This window comes from Pinus tabuliformis, chromosome 6 (assembly GCF_031772625.1).
Source record: "Pinus tabuliformis cultivar Carrire ecotype Pingquan chromosome 6, CPIR1, whole genome shotgun sequence".
NCBI lineage: Eukaryota > Viridiplantae > Streptophyta > Pinopsida > Pinales > Pinaceae > Pinus > Pinus tabuliformis.
In genome coordinates this window covers 384,754,595-384,766,940 of record NC_142292.1, presented here as the reverse complement: position 1 = coordinate 384,766,940, position 12,346 = coordinate 384,754,595, and the positions used below count along the sequence as shown (strand labels likewise).

At 27.7% G+C, this 12,346-nt stretch overlaps 1 protein-coding gene across 1 annotated transcript in view; it reads left to right on the top strand.

The window, feature by feature from the left end:
* LOC149258928 (tubulin alpha-2 chain-like) overlaps positions 1–12,346 on the top strand; it is a 42,354-nt gene that overhangs the window by 17,145 nt on the left and 12,863 nt on the right. The gene's annotated exons all lie outside the window — the stretch shown is intronic.

The following is a 12,346-nucleotide window of genomic DNA, read 5'->3' as shown; positions in this document are numbered from 1 at the left end:
CTTTTGGAGTTTGCACTCATCCCTAACCTTTTTGCATAATTGAATGAGATTTGTTGTCACATCTAATGCATTAACTCGAGCACTTCGGAATTAGTGCAAATTCTTAAACAAGTTTACATAACCCACATTGATATGGCAATTCATGCAATATTTTTACATTTTAGTGTTTTTAGGTGGCTAGTGAATTATTAAACTTCATTATTTAGCCCACATTGATATGGCAGTTCATGTAATATTTTTACTTTTTAGGGTTTTTAAGATGGCAAGTGAATTATACAAAATCCGTGGATAAATTTATTATAAAATAATCTAATATAAAGATATTAGAATAATTTAATTCGTGGATAAATTTATTATAAAATAATCTAATATAAAGCTATTAGAATAATTTGATTTGTGGATAAATTTAGTTTTTTTAAGCAACTTTTTGCAATTTTTAAAGTTAAAATTACAATTTTATGTAATCAATGAGAATTAAGAATTTTGATAGTAAAATTTTACTTTCAATTATTTAAATAAAAATTTTCTTACATTCAATAATTTTTATTTTTATTTTTATTTTTATATGAAAAATTATAATTTTAATTAATTAAAAATAATATTTTTTTTTAATTTATTTTAAAATTATTTAGTTTATAATTTTCTAAAAAAATTAAAAGAACACTATTCATTTTTTTAACTTTATTTGAATAAAAAATACATAAAAGCTATAACTAGCGCTTATATAACTTAATTAAACTAAAAAAATAATAAAACAAAGATTTCATCATAAAAATAAAACAACTAATAAAATGTTGTATTGTTGAATACAATTAATAACTAGCAATTGTCCCAAAAGGTACAAAGAGAGGCCGATAGGATTATTAAATTAGAATTGTTGAATTTCTCTAGAAGAGATACTAAAATATAGTCATATACTTTACTATATGTATCGACTCTTCTTCTCAAAAGATTAATAAAAAGGGAGAAATGGATTTTGAGATGGTTGGATCTTTGAAAGATTAATTTTAGAATTTAAAATCAAGTAAGCTAATATTATAGCAATGTGATTTATTTTCCTCATTACAAATTTGACAATTTTTTTAGGGATGAATAAAGTTATACCATCATTTTACATCTTTGTATGGTGAAGGAATATCTTCAAGATTTTTTCTCAATTTTGAATCAACTCAAAACTTCAAAAAAATTAGTTGGAGTTCCAAATTAATCAATGTTTTGACTTCTTATATTATTGGATTCTAATAGATGGAAAGAAATTTACTACAGGATCAAATAATTCTAATTGAAAGTCTAACATAATTTATCACAAGTATCAAAGGCTTACATCATATAAATCATATAGCAATTTGCAAAATCAAACAATGAATTTAGATATATGAATCTCAATCTTTGCACACATAGACCCATACATAACCGAATTTGCAGAGATTAGTTATCAAACTATGATAAACCCATTAGAATATATATTTACCAAAAGATTGTGCCCATATGTTGATTTCACTTTTTCCTTCTTTTTGAGAGGCATCAAGGATTAAACAAATGGTGAGGTATCAATCTATTTTCACGATTCAGATTTATTGAGAAAAAAATAACCATATCCAAACAAATTTGTCTCTCTATAAACAACGCCCTTTAAATCAATTCAATGTTTAGTTGGGATCCTCTCTAAATGTAGATTCATCCCATTTTTAGTTGATGTGACAGGTTTAATCAATTCAATGCTTAGTTGGATCCTCTCTAAATGTAGATTCATCCCATTTTTAGTTTATGTGAAAGGTTTATGCAAACTTTTTTTTATGGGATGATGTGTTTAGTTGGAATAGATTCATCCCACTTTTAGTTGATGTGACAGGTTTATGCAAACTTTTTTATGGGATGATGTGTTAGGTCACCATGTCCATTGCATGTAACCTCTTAGAAACCAAGTTTTTTATTTAAAAATTTTTGCAGTTAGGTTTTTCATTTAATTGTTATTTATATAATTTTTTATTTTTATATTAGGTTGAGTGGCTTATATAATTTTTTTAAAAACAGAGTAATGGTTTAATTGGAATGGAATCATCTATATAGAATTTTTTATTTATATATTAAATAGATTGGTTTATATAATTTTTTCTGGGTTGAAAGTAGTGATTGAATTGGAATTGGAAAAGCTAAGCAAAAAAAATTAATATATATATATATATATATATATATATATTTCTAATATATTAAAATTTATTTTTTATGTCATTGTATTAATAGAGTAATGGTTAAATAATATTGATTGAAATTAAAATAGTATAAAAAATAGAGGAAAGCCTAACAAATTTTAAAAACATTGTCACAATACAATCTCTAATTAATAAATTAATCACCAAATAAATAAAAGAAATTTATAATAAGAAAAGAAAAAATAATCTATTAATATATAATTTTGAAGTATTGTGCAAAATATTTGATAATAAAGAAACTAATGTTAAATAAAAATTAGAATCATAGTCAAACACCAAATTAATTTTAAAATAATAATAATAATTTTTATTATTTTAAATATTTTAACTATGTATTAACTTTATTAAATTTTTAAGTGTATATAATTTCATTTACGTGGATTTTTTAAAAATTAATAAAATCATGCTGTATTTTATAAAATATTTATATATATTTTAGTGTAATAAAATGTTTTTTATTATAAAGTTTCAAATTATATATGATATTTTTTTATAATTTTAAATATAAATATTATTATAAAAATAAATTTTAATTTAATTTATATAAAAAAAATTATAATTATTAAATACAATAAAATTATTATTATTATTATTATAATGGTGAAATGATACTAAAGTCAATTTTATTAAAAAAAATGTAATGTTTAGTTTTTTTTTAAATAATCACAATCAAATTAAGTAGATATACATTCTCAAAATAAGTGATGGATGATTTTAATTTACCCAATGTGTGCATATCTCCTCTCTAAGCTTAGCCTAATTTGCGAAAGATGCTCTTTAGATGGTAGTATCTAGAAACTAGAAACTAGAGTCCAATTAAATATGTCTAGAAGAGATACTAAAATACAGTCATATACTTTACTATATGTATCGACTCTTCTTCTCAAAAGATTAATAAAAAAAGAGAAATGGATTTTGAGATGGTTGGATCTTTCAAAGATTAATTTTAGAATTTAAAATCAAGTAAGCTAATATTATAGCAATGTGATTTATTTTCCTCATTTGACAATTTTTTTAGGGATGAATAAAGTTATGCCATCATTTTACATCTTTGTATGATGAAGGAATATCTTCAATATTTTTTCTCAATTTTGAATCAACTCAAAACTTCAAAAAATTAGTTGGAATTCCAAATTAGTCAATGTTTTTACTTCTTATATTATTGGATTCTAATAGATGGAAAAAGATTTACTACAAGATCAAATAATTATAATTGAAAATCTAACATAATTTATCACAAGTATCAAAGGCTTACATCATATAAATCATATAGCAATTTGCAAAATCAAACAATGAATTTAGATATATGAATCTCAACCTTTGCACACATAGACCCATACATAAACTAATTTGCAGAGATTAGTTATCAAACTATGATAAACCCATTAGAATATATATTTACCAAAAGATTGTGCCCATATGTTGATTTCACTTTTTCCTTCTTTTTGAGAGGCATCAAGGATTAAACAAATGGTGAGGTATCAAGGATTAAACAAATGGTATAATGTAATAAATTCAATTCAAAGATTAAATAGATGAATCACCTTCATGTAATCCTTTAAACTCTACTTCAAAATAGACATATTTAATTGGACTCTAGTTTCTAGTTTCTAGATACTACCATCTAAAGAGCATCTTTCACAAATTAGGCTAAGCTCAGAGAGGAGATATGCACACATTGGGTAAATTAAAATCATCCATCACTTATTTTGAGAATGTATATCTACTTACATTGATTGTGATTATTTTAAAAAAACTAAACATTACATTTTTTTTAATAAAATTGACTTTAGTATCATTTCACCACTATAATTATAATAATAATAATAATAATTTTAGTGTATTTAATAATTATAATTTTTTTATATAATTTAAATTTAAATTTATTTTTATAATAATATTTATATTTAAAATTATAAAAAATATTATCTATATATATATATATATATATATATATAATTTGAAACTTTATAATAAAAGAACATTTTGTTACACTAAAATATATATAAATCAACTATTCAAAAATCATGAGAAATTAGTCAGTTACGACTACCTCTCATGGAAATGGTCATACGTTTGAATGACTTACTTAACGCAGTTGAATCCCAAAAATGATATCTAATATAATGCACTGCGTAAATCCCCCATACTTAAATTCAAAAAGAGTCAAGGGATCTCTACTTGAATGGTTCATGAGGCACAATACTTGCTAAGGTTTTGCAAATGGGGTAGCAAGCTAAGTGGGCTTGATTGTGGGGAAAAACTCCACAGTTAAGCGCGCTTGAGCCAGAGGAGTTCTGGGATGGGTGACCTCCTGGGAAGTCCTGGTTACCGGGTGCAAGCCCCGGAAGTGATGATTGATGCTATGTGATTCGTTCTCCACATTTCACTAGTTTCAATCCCACTTCTTCACCCCTGTGAGCATCACCCGATGCAATGAGTGCTAAGTGAACTATTCAAAAATCATGAGAAATTAGTCACTTACGACTACCTCTCATGGAAATGGTCATACGTTTGAATGACTTACTTAACACAGTTGAATCCCAAAAATGATATCTAATATAATGCACTGCGTAAATCCCCCATACTTAAATTCAAAAAGAGTCAAGGGATCTCTACTTGAATGGTTCATGAGGCACAATACTTGCTAAGGTTTTGCAAATGGGGTAGCAAGCTAAGTGGGCTTGATTGTGGGGAAAAACTCCACAGTTAAGCGCGCTTGAGCCAGAGGAGTTCTGGGATGGGTGACCTCCTGGGAAGTCCTGGTTACCGGGTGCAAGCCCCGGAAGTGATGATTGATGCTATGTGATTCGTTCTCCACATTTCACTAGTTTCAATCCCACTTCTTCACCCCTGTGAGCATCACCCGATGCAATGAGTGCTAAGTGAACTATTCAAAAATCATGAGAAATTAGTCAGTTACGACTACCTCTCATGGAAATGGTCATACGTTTGAATGACTTACTTAACGCAGTTGAATCCCAAAAATGATATCTAATATATATAAATATTTTATAAAATACAACGTGATTTTATTAATTTTTAAAAAATCCACATAAATGAAATTATATATACTTAAAAATTTATTAAAGTTAATACATACTTAAAATATTTAAAATAATAAAAATTATTATTATTATTTTAAAATTAATTTGGTGTTTGAGTATGATTCTAATTTTTATATAATATTAGTTTCTTTATTATCAAATATTTTGCACAATACTTCAAAATTATATATTAATGGATTATTTTTTCTTTTCTTATTATAAATTTCTTTTATTTATTTGGTGATTAATTTATTAATTAGAGATTGTATTGTGACAATGTTTTTAAAATTTGTTAGGCTTTCCTCTATTTTTTATACTACTTTAATTTCGATCAATATTATTTAACCATTACTCTATTAATACAATGACATAAAAATAAATTTTAATATATTAGAAAAATAAATAAATTATATATATATATATATATATATATATATATATATATATATATATATATATTCTAATTTTTTAATTTTTTTTGCTTAGCTTTTCCAATTCCAATTCAATCACTACTTTTAACCCAAAAAAAATTATATAAACCACTCTATTTAATATATAAATAATAAATTAAATAAAAAAATCTATATAGATGATTCCATTCCAATTCAACCACTACTCTGTTTTTAAAAAATTCATATAAGCCACTCAATCTAATATAAAAATAAAAAATTATATAAATAAAAATTAAATGAAAAACCTAGCTGGAAAATTTTTTAAATAAAAAACCTGGTTTCTAAGAGGTCACAGGCAATGGACATGGTGACCTGACACATCATCCCATAAAAAAGTTTGCATAAACCTGTCACATCAACTAAAAATGGGATGAATCTATTCCAACTAAACACATCATCCCATAAAAAAAAGTTTGCATAAACCTTTCACATAAACTAAAAATGGGATGAATCTACATTTAGAGAGGATCCAACTAAACATTGAATTGATTAAACCTGTCACATCAACTAAAAATGGGATGAATCTACATTTAGAGAGGATCCCAACTAAACATTGAATTGATTTAAAGGGCGTTGTTTATAGAGAGACAAATTTGTTTGGATATGGTTATTTTTTTCTCAATAAATCTGATAGTGTTTGAATTTTGTTTGTGATCGTGAAAATAGATTTAGCACCGTCAAAAACTCTTAAATACCTAAAATTTTAAAACTTCTCACTATAACTAAAATTTCCCAAAATTAAAAAATTCCGCTAAATTTTATCAAAACATTACCCGAATATTTTGCAAAAGCCTTATCAGACTAAGCGGATCTACAGCTGCACACCACAACGTACATGTTTCAACATTATTGGAATCTGGATTCTCAGAATTTTGGAAAGTGGACTCTGAGTGAGTCGGACCAACATGGACTTCCATCCAATCTTCCCGGCGATGCCCTGCTACTTTATGCTCATGATAAAAACCAGTGGAGACGGGCTAAGGTTCAGTCTTCATTCCCTTTCAGATGCAGAGGCTTCATTCCATTTTACACGGGGAAAATATGTTGAGATTTTTGCTTGGCAGTAATAGCCTGAGGTCGAAGGTTCGATCCTCGGGGTCTCTCAGCAGTTGCCGTTTCCTCTCGCAGCAATCAGGGACCTCGGCTGTCAAAGATGTCAATGAACTGGAACTTCCACCATTCAACTACGTGCTGCGGCTTTACAAAGGTCCCTCCGCCGATGAGGTTTTGCAAAAGAGGAAGAAGTTCCTCGGCCCCTCTGTCTCCAAACCAAAAAAAAAAGAGGAAAGCACCCAAACCTTTCAAAAAATTTCGAGGGCCTAAATGATCAAAATAGATCTGAGAGCGGATTTCAGATCTAGAAATAATAAAAGCAGAAGTTTATCACAAGAACTACCATTACCTGCAATTCTGTGGTGACAGGATACTCGTCCATGTCAACATAGTTCTTGTTGATGGCCTGCATGATGAGCTTATCACATTCAAGTTCCATCCATGTAGTCACGAAAGAGGCAAGATTGAGCCTGGGGTTCCCATCCAGCATCAGCTCGTCACTGATGATTTGATACATGGCATCTTTGGGAATGGACCTATCCGGCATTCGAAACCTGAGAACACACACATTCAAACCAGACTAGACAGATGGCAAAGATCCTGAATGCACCCATTATTTGCTAGTGGAATTAAAACGATCCTTGGAAAAAGCAAAGCAGTAGAATGGGGGTGAAGGAAGGAAGGAAGACGTACCGAGGCAAGGATTCCTGAACATATCTTGAAGCAAAAGTTGAATGAACCGATCCATCCGTATCAGCCGCAGCGCTGCTCAGAGCCATTTTTGGCTGAAATCTGAATATCTAAGGGCGGATCTTCAAAAGGCTCTTATTACACAGCGGCTACAGCCAGTATGTTGTCGATTGCAGGAAAACTGCGGAGCGGAATCGAATGTGGGAGTATGGTGTTTAAAGGAGGCTTTGACAGAGGGCGAGCTTGTTCATGGCGCTACAGTTGCCTCTGTTCGTAACATGTTCCTATAGTTCCATAATAGGAAATGATAGTGCTTCATGGCGGAAAGGCATGGGATTGATGATTTTTCCACAGGAAAAAGGGTGGGCTTTCTTGATTTTCTGCATAGAATCCTTTCTCGTGAGCTTTTGTGCTTTCTTGACTTTCCGTGCTTTCTTGATTTTCCGTTGTTTCCTTTTCTGGTTCAGATCAACGGTTGAAAGTGTCTCACTTGATCGAACGGAGCAGGGTAAAAGTGTTGACGAAGAAGTTGATGCATAGGAAGGCCTATCGGCCTAAATATGAATAAGTAATATTGTTCACATTAACATATATACACTTTAATATATATGTTTATTTTATATATATGTGTGTTTTATTTTATGTATATATATATATATATATATATTATAATAAGTTATTTTAAATTGAAAATATGGGGGGTGGAAAGCTTATTTTGGTCTTGAAAATAATTGTAAAACAACAAACCTCGTAATGTGGGATAAAAAGAAGTTCCTCTTTGAAACTTTAGTCACTCTTGTTATCTTATATGGCTGTGAGGTTTGGGGTTGTAGCATCTCCAGAGAATCATGGAGAAAGATTGAGCAAATCCAGAAGCATTTTATAACTTATAACCTGAAAATTAAAAGTAATACACCATATCCTATTCTCCTTATAGAAGCATGTCTTTCCCCTATTGAGAGCCTATCTATGATTAGGTTTCTGCTATACAAGCACAAACTCAATAACATAAACGATCATAGACTTCCTAAGCTAGCTTTAAATTCCAGCCAAAACCACCTAAGGCTCAATCGGGGGTGGCATAAAGACACAAGGGCTTGGTTAAACTATTGGGAGATCAACGAGAATGATGCATTGCAAGACATAAATAACATTAAAGATATTGTTACTTTTAAGTTCAAAGAAAAAATGTGGTGTGAGAAAGATTTAGCGGCTAAAAGAAAATTAAGTTATTATAAGAAGGTCATCAACCCCACCCTAGAAGATCAAAAGCATCTCTCTATTTTAACTAGCTCAAAGAAGAAAATTAATATAGCAAAAATTATAATGAATTCTCATGAGCTCCATAGTGAAACAGGTCGGGCAATTCCTAAAACGCCATGGATGGTAAGGATCTGCCATATATGTGAGAATAGGAACGTGAGGATGAAAACCACTTCTTAGAGTGCCCCGCATACAACCACATTAGATCTCAGTTTCACAATCTTTGTTACAACACTGACCTTCCTAGCTTTTTACAATGTCAAAATTATAGTGAGCTCGCGAGGTTTCTCTCCAAACTTTTTGAGCATAGGAATAAAATCTTACATCAAAATAAATAATTTGTTTCTTTAGGTCCGATAGACCAACACCAATGTTTGGTCTGGGACGTTAACCACCATCATCATCATCATCATGGAGGGAAATTCATAATTTATGAAAATAGAAAAAAAAAAAAATCAAAATCAAAATCAAAATGTTAAATAAAATTAAAAACAAAAAAATAATAACTAACATAAACTAAAGTACTAAAAACCCATAATAAAACCTCAACCAATTACTTTACAAATAAATATATTTAAATAATAATAAAAACAATATAAATTAAATTTCCAATAATAAATTATAAATAAACGGTAATTTTTTTAGTCAAAAACAAATTAATACACAGTCAAAATAAAACTAAAAACAAATTAATACACAGTCAAAATAAAACTAAATACTACTACGGTACCTACCACAAATAAAAAATAATAATTAATAAAAAATATAAAAAAATTAATATACTAGCAAAACAAGGTTGTGTCGGCAACCTGTGGAGCCACTCAATAATCCACTCCCCCGCATATATGCAAAAGGAGAAAATATTAGTAAGGCACGACATCAGATCAATAGGGATGGGAATGAGCTGGTGGAGGAGTTGACACCGCCTTCTTTATCATATGATTCTTTTTTCTATTCTATTATTGTATCATTTCTACTACTTTAAAATTCTTCAATAAATTTCTTTGAGTTAGGTCAGTCAACACGATTTGGGTGGCAGGTAGAGTGGCGTGTTGAGTTGGTGGGTAAGATACATGTTTCCTTGTAATACCACCAAGATTTTAATATTTGTAAAGATAAGTTTGCTCATAATTAGAAACACTTATGCAAAGGGGTTATTTATATAATTAAAGCAACGTAATTTTTAGGATTTTGATCAAATAAATAATTCAAAAGCATGGATAATGTTATTGTTTTCATCACAATTCATCCACAATTATAGAAATATTGGTGAGAATCTTTGTCCTTGGGTAAACTTTATTTATGATAATCGTGGTAAAGCATGATTTAATATTATTTGAAAATATATACATTTTTATTATATATTACTTAAAAAATTAAAGAAACGATAATTTTTATTGTAAAAAAAATCAATAAAAATTATATTTATGGTAAATATCAATATCTATTTTTTATAAATATAGAATATTTTTTTATAATAATTTAAAATAAAATAAAATATATATATAATTTTTATGAAATATTTTTAATACTAGTTAAAGATAGAAGTTTGAGATTTATTTTGAAGTTATTTGTAAAATTTATGTTTTTTAATTTATTAAAAGAGGAGTCATTTAATAAATATATAAAAAAAATCATTTAATAACTATAAGATTCGATTATTCAATTTTATTTAGTTTTTATTTATGACATTAAATTTTTATTATTTATTGTTGTTTTATTATGTTTTCCTTGTTACATATATTTTTAGATGATCTATCAAGTTCTCAGAAACATCAATTTTTTTGAAGTGTAAAATTTTCTTTAAGTTTTCCACTCAAAAAGAGGTTTGTATCTTGAGAGCTTTTATCCCTTTTAGCCTTTGTAGATTTGAAGATGCAAATATCTTTTTAAGTGCAAAACTTGAGGAAATGTTTGCATCTTGGGAGATTTGTTTCCTCTGGGCTCTTCGTAGATCTAGAGTTAAGATGGATCTATGCTAGTTTTGAGTAAAACACTAATAAATTGTTTTAACTAAAGTTTTTTTTTGTTCACTAAGGTTATATAATATATACAGAATTGATTTTGGAAAAATTTATTTATGATTCACCATCCTTCGCATTAAAATGTTTATACATGTCCCTTTCATATCCATTAGTAGAATATATATATATATATATATATATATATATATATATATATATATATAACACGTTAAATTATTTTTGTTTTTAATATTTTTTTTAAATGTTACATGTCAATTCCATATTAAATATTGAAGGTATTACAAATCTCTTTCATAGCTTGAATTAGAAAGAAGTGAGGACTCTTTCTATTTTATATCAAGGATTAATTTTCCAAGAAAGCTACATTGAAAAGCAAACTAGAAGAGAAGAAGAAGTTAAAAAAGCAATGTAAACTCCATATTAATTAGTGAAATATATATATATATATATATAAATAACCAAAATCAAATCTTCAAGGAAAGCCACATTGAAATGCAAATTCGAAGAAAGGAAAATGTAAACTCCATATTAATGAGTAAAAGAATTATATATATATATATATATATATATATATATATATACACTTTCAATTATTTTTGTATCTCTATATAAAGTTGATGTAAAAATATTGTGAAAATCGATTTTACTCTCAACTATTTTTATCTCTCTATATAAAATTTATGTAAAATGAATGTGAAAATTGAAATATTTTATTTATGGTTGAAATTGAATTTTTTAGTTATTATTACTTTTTAATTTGTTAATGTAAATATTATTTTATTAGTTTTAAATGTAAGAGAATATCTCCCTCATACAAGTTGAGAGTGTCTTTCCAAACAATCAATATTTAAAATAATAATTTAAAATAAAATTATAATGATTTTTTAACTGGGTAGTGTGAGATGTATCATGAAAAAGTGTTCTTGATATTTACTCTAAATTGATATCTATCAAAATTTACTAACCATTTAATTTTTCGAAGGGAAAACCTATCATAACTCATTATCAAACTAGCAATGAGGACAACCAGTTCTTGTTGCTATCTTCGAACTTGTTGCTATATCTTCTAATGCAGACCAACTCAACACGCTTATTCAAAGAAAACCAAGCCATTTGGAATGACCCACTAATAGTCCGTAAGAGAGTAGATTTTCACCCTGCCTCTGGGCTTAGGTCCTTAACTCGTTAAATTATTTTCTCATATTTAAAAAGATGAACTTTTAACCAAACAAAAACAGTGTTAAAAACCTAACCAACCATTTATTTTATATAATTATACTACTTTATTTTATATCATAAAAACTTAAATCCTTAACTAGTTAACTTATTTTCTCATATTTAAAAAAAATGAATTTAAACCAAACAAAAATAATTTTAAGAGCCTAACCAACCATTTAATTTATATAATTATACTACAATAATAATAATTTTATTTATTTTAAATTTTATATCAAAATTATAAAAAATATAAATAAATAAATAATATACCACCAACCTCACCCTACTCGAACGAAACAATAGTTATTACTTGCCAATAATGTATCTTTATTCCTTTGTCGCTAATTACGTGGCAAGTTGCCATCATATTTTATTCGAACCTTTGACATGAGATTCTACCTTACACGATGGAGAGAGGTGTCTAG